Here is a 6,081-nt window from a genome sequence, read left to right on the forward strand (position 1 = left end):
AATGCTGGTTTCCGGAAAGAAAAATAATAGGAGCATGCCCCCTTTGCCCACTTTCGGACAGTCCAATGTCAGGTAACGCGAGTGCCCTTACTAAACTGTCCTCGCTTGTAATAGTATTATTATACCTGTAGTTGAAATTACTTTAAGGAATTTTATTTTTATTTTTTTATATTTAATGTATAAAAATAATTATAAATTTTATTTCAATATGTATAATATATATATATATTAATAGGTTCATGTAAGTATATATATTTAGAGTATTTTAGTGTTTTAATTGTATGTTTTATATATTAGTAATAATATATAAGAGATAAACATATACTAAAATTAAAAAAATACAAAGGTAAACACCAATTAACAAGATTATAAGGACAGTAATATAAATATATATAGACAACCAAGTACTAAAATCGAATACTGATGTAAAAAAAATAGGACACCAATAATTTGAGAAATTTTGAATTCAAAGAGAGACACCAAAGTATAAATTTTGGCACACCAGCATAACAAGATCTATGGCTGTAATCGACCTGAGCCGAATATTAACAAGTTCAGACTCGGTTTGTTTCATTTTAGCAGACGCTCGAGCTCGGCTGGAGCTCGATTTGAGCTTTCATAATGGAGTTCGAGCTCAGCTCATGTAAAAATAATTAGGCTCGCGAATAGCTCGAGTTTGGTTTGAAAAAAGTTCGGTTTGATGAATAGTTCAAGCTCGGTTCGAATTTGATTCGTTACAAAAGCTCGAGTTTGAGCTCGTTAATCCTAGATTGAGAACAAGCTCGTTAAGCACAATTCGAGTTCGAGCTCGTTAAGCATTTTTTTAAAATTATATTAAATAACAACAATGTCTAAAATTATAGCAAGAAATAATGACATATCAAGAAATGATGACCGTATCAAATATAGTAAAATAAAATAAAAAAACCCAAATTTAATTCTAACAAGCCCTTTTTCTTCGTAATCTTGTTTTCTTTTAGTAAATAATTTATGTACTCTTTCTTAATCAAAGTTAAATTCCAAAAGATCAACTAATGTATTTCTTCAAATGAGAAATCTTACTTTTTTTTAATAAAAATAATATTTTTATCATTTGCATATGATAGTAAAATCAGTTTAAATATAAGTTTTTGATTTAGTTGAAAGAAAAGAGAAACTCTCATAATATGATCTAAAAATTAAAAATCCGTTATTGATTCTGCTATGAAAAGTGATTTCCAAGGAACATGTTTTCATATCTGCCGAGAAATAATAAAACTACTAAACACTTTTTCTTATTCGTAAGCAAGAATAAGACATAAAACCAACAGCAATAAAAGGTCATAAATACAGCTGTTGAACAAGTCCATAATGTACACACATTATTATCTTATTTACGCACATATCTGAATTCACAAGAGAAAAAAAGATACTAGGACCGATAGGAAAATATGTCAATTGTCATATTTAATTTCATGTGAATTTGTACCTAGTATAGACTCCAACTTCAAACCCCTGTTCAAACAAACTTCAAAGGCTGGAGCAGACGGCTAAGAAGAGGGCAGCAACGACTGAGAAGACGGATGAGCGGCTGAGAAGAGGGCAGCAGCGACAACGACAGCATCAAAGTTGGAGGCGACTGCAACTAGGGGACGGCTGTAGCAAGGGTGATGGCAAGTGAAATTTGAAGGTTTATAATCCATTTCAGATCTATTCTTCATCTTCAAATGCTTTAGAGGTTTAGAATGGTAAGTAATTTTAATATTTTTATTGAATTGAGTTAGGGTTTAGAAGATATAGAATTCGGATTCTAAAGACCAAATTTTTCAGTCTTATTGTTCTGATCATATCTTGAGCTAGGAAGCTTTAAATCGAGTGTTCTTTAATGATATGAAAACTTTGAAGAGTTATTTAAAACTTTTCTTCTCTTAGCTTGATTTGAATCAGGCTCTATATTAGTATAATAAGAGAAAATATTTTATTATTCAGTTTCCATCGTTGGCCTGAGTAAGGTGGATTATTTTATAGGAATCTTTCTCTATACACCTCCAATTGAAACAAAATAAATTTTAAATTATATTAGATATATAAGGTTAGTGATCTGAAAAGTTTCATCATGAAATTCGTTGTATAGAAGTTTTGGTGGATTTTTAAATTCATTATATTAATTCTGTTATAGTTCGCAGTCACATATATTTAGATAGTTTAGTGATATTATCATACTAGATGAAATTCTATTATTTTTTGGTATTTAAAAATAAGTGAATTATGATCATTTCAGCTTTAAACCAATTTGGAAGAGGTGACACTCAAGTAAATACAAGCTAAGAAAAAGGAGCAATAAAGGTAAGTGAATAACTTAATGTTCTATGTGAATATAACACAAAATAAATAAGTATAATTTATTTATTAAATTGATTGATTAAGAAAAATGTATATAATATAATAATAGATGTTAATTTTTGTTTATGGTGATTTTTAATTATGGTATTGATGGGTGATTGTTTTTGAAATGAGATTGTACATATGAATGTTGATTAGTGAATTCAAGTGTCCTGTTATAATATGAACAATATATTTGATTTAGCTATATCTGTAGTTTTATAACTCCAAATGGAGTGCTACTTGTTGCTATAAAAAATTTGAGATGTAATTTACAAATTTTATAGAAATAGAGGAAGCTTGATTTTGCTGTTTTGATGGCCAGTTTGGATCATACTTTCTGTTGCTTAATTTTATTGACAGCTTGACTATGGTAGATTTTTTTTAATGTTTCTCTTTCTACACACATCCAATTGATGTAAAATCATTTTCAAATTAATTTAGACTTATAATATCACTAGTCTGGAGAATTTAGTTTTGAAATTCCTAATGTGGGATTTTTGGTATATTTTTGAATGTACACTATTAAATCTGCCATGTTGAAATATGGTATATTTTTTGTATATCATGGGTATTATTATGGTTTCTTATATATTCTGGAGATGTTAATAAATAGAGTGGTATGTGATATATGTAAATATAAGAATTATGGTTGGATGAATATAAGGATGCAATGCTACTTGTGAATGAGGCAAGACTGTGTGCAATATGAAATTCCCCACAAGATTATGGTGGGCTGTGTGCATATGGGGATCCATGAAAATAAAAAAGGAATTTATTATGGAATTATATATAATTAACAAGTTCATGGTTGTCCTAAAGAAAATACTATGACAATATTTATGTACACACTATAAAGTCATAATTAAATATCGAATGGTTTGATGCTTGATAATACTACATGCTTGATTGTGTTATTTTTCATAGGAAATTATGTTATTCATTTGCCGAGTTGCAGGCTCACTTCTCTACATTATTTTTCAGGATTAGAAAAATTATAATTGGTCTTGAAGAAACATTTGCATCAGTCGCACTAGCATTATGTCAGGTGGGTCAGCAGGAGGTCGCCCTCAGTTTTTCTTAAACATGACATATCTAGTGAATTTTATTATCATGTATAAGACTAGTGTATTTTATATGTATATAAAAAAAAGTGAACTATTTGATGTTGTGAGCTTTTTAGTGTGTGATATGTATGACTCATATAAATAGTTTTTGCTATACATATTAATTTGTGAGTTAAAATTAGTTATTAAGGGACACGTTATGTATCAGTCATATGCATACAATGAATTCCTGACATCCTTTACAGGTGTTACATTTAGTTATATCAGAGCCAGGTTTTGATCCTGGGACTTGTGGGTTATGGGCCCACCACGCTTCCGCTACATACACATAAAATTTGGACTGCCAAGTAAAATTGGACATCTTATTTTGATAATAGCAAATAATTGTTATATGACTACTAAGTAAAATTGGACATCTAAACTTAGGTCCTAAAATTTGGACTTTGGCATGCAATTTATAGTCCATTAGGTTAACATATTGGTAAGTTTGGCCTTAAATTAAAATTTAATTAGACTTAATGGGCTTTGGTATATTTAGTTAATTAATAAACTCACTTAGAATAGGATCACTAAATCAGGTCTTAGCATGTAAGAGGTAGCCCATTTAGGTTAAGGACTTGGTAATTAAAGCATAATTTGTAATTGAGCTATAGACTATGTGGGCTTTTATACATAATTGGATAGATGATTAGGTTAATTATTTGATTGGAAATTGGGCTTAAAATGCGCTAGACTTAAATGGACATCACATACTGTAGTGAATGCTTGTACAATATAAACTGTTGCATTTATAGAGAATAGTCCGTTAAAGACTAAGATATACAAATAAGGAAGTTAGTTTCTCTGCATGTGGTGAAGCTTTCTTATGGAATCTAGTACGCTATTCAATTACCAAAAGTTTCTCGCAGAATTACTCAGGTGACGACTCCCATCTTTGTGCTAGTTTTTGTGATTAGTTAGCATGTTCCTATTAGGTTGAAAAGCCTTGCAGTGTTGTAGCCGCTAGAGACACTTGGGTACGCACCCGAAACCGCCGCCCACACTTGTAGTCCATTTAGGTTAATAAGATGGTGATTGGGCCTAATAATAAAAATTAATTAGACTTAGATGGGCTTTGCCATGCTAAATAAATAAAGTGAGTCATTTAGACTTAAGTAATTAAAACAGGTTTGCCATGTAAAATATAGCCCATTTAGTAAATTAGGACAAAACGTATATAAATTATGGTAGACTAAGTAGGCTCCTTACATAATTAAGTAGTTAAGTAGGTTAATAAATAAAATGGGGATTAGCCAGGCTTAATAAAATGGTATAGAATTAGGTGGACCTAACATGTTGTATTGCTTTATGTATAGAATTATTATGCTTCATTTATAGGGAATGGATTATTAATTAATAAAATTAAATGTAAGCGGTACACAAATAAGGAAGCTAGTTGGTGAACTCACCCAGATGGCGACTCCCTTTCTCCATGCTAGTCTGTATGACTAGTTACTGTGTTTCTAATTAGGTTGAAAAGCTTTGCAGTGCTGTAGTCGCTAGAACATTTAGTTTTGCGCTCGAAACCGCAACCCACCCTTATGTAATCCTTATTTTTCTTTTTATTAAAGCATTATATGCTTAATGATGGCATTCTCATCTCAACTAGGAATGCTGCTTCTGCTCCATAAGCTAATCTGAAAGGTATTTCACTAGTTTCCTTTCTTGGTGTTATTTTATACGATCAAAGAACAATGTGGAGCTCTTCAACTCATCTGCCTTTTCTTTCATCTAGCCTTCTTTTAAGCCCTTAGATAATTATTATGTTTGTGACCTCTGTTAGCCTATTAGTTTGGGGATGAGCAATAGAAGTAAACCTTAGGTTGAGCTTTATATGAGTACAAAAATCTTGAAAGTGCTTATTGTCAAACTACTTACCATTGTTAGTTATAATGGTGTGAGGAATGCTATATCTGCATATCTTTTCTTTCTAAAAGAAGTTTGATATTCATTTTTCTATAATGGTCTCCAGAGCTTCTACTTCAACGCACTTTATGAAGTGGTTCATGGCTACAAGGAGAAACTTCTTCTTACGTGCTGCAGGTGGGAAATGTTCAAGGATGTCCATACCCTAAGCTGCAAAAGGCCATGGACTGGTGATCAGACACTAAAGTGTAGTAGGTAAATAAATCATATTTTGATGTTCTCGACATTTTGTGCAAGTTTGTATGAGCTTCTTAGCATCTTTATATATGAGGATAGCCCTTCTTATTATGGTGCTTACTGTTTCATAAGCTCCATAAATTCCATCATGGTACTATATGATCTCTTGCATCCAGGGATCATATTCTTCAATGACTAGCATCACTTCTCTTGCTATTTTGGTCTCTTCAAGTATATAGAACGACACATTGTTACTCGGCTCGCCTTGTGAGGCTAGCTTAGTTAGCAGTCTACTTTTTTATTTTCAACCCGTGGGACTTGGCTAATACTCCATTGTCTTCAATTTCCTTTAGCATATTTTTTGCATGAGCTACATACTTAGCGAGGTCAAGATCTTTTACTTATAATATTGCACGTGCATTAAATTTGTTATCCTCAATAGGTATTTGTTTTATCTTTATATTCTACTAATAAGTCATTTATTGGCAATGCTTCAATATTTTGGATGCAG

At 31.3% G+C, this 6,081-nt stretch overlaps 1 long non-coding RNA gene across 1 annotated transcript; it reads left to right on the forward strand.

Annotated features, from left to right (window-relative positions):
- The first annotated feature begins 1,355 nt into the window (after window positions 1-1,355).
- Window positions 1,356-3,538, forward strand: LOC107260955. The gene is made up of 3 exons (XR_001534984.3): window positions 1,356-1,727; window positions 2,261-2,325; window positions 3,346-3,538. It is a non-coding gene; the product is annotated as an uncharacterized LOC107260955 (long non-coding RNA).
- The last annotated feature ends 2,543 nt before the right edge of the window (window positions 3,539-6,081 follow it).

Source organism: Ricinus communis, chromosome 1 (genome assembly GCF_019578655.1).
Source record: "Ricinus communis isolate WT05 ecotype wild-type chromosome 1, ASM1957865v1, whole genome shotgun sequence".
Taxonomy (NCBI): domain Eukaryota; kingdom Viridiplantae; phylum Streptophyta; class Magnoliopsida; order Malpighiales; family Euphorbiaceae; genus Ricinus; species Ricinus communis.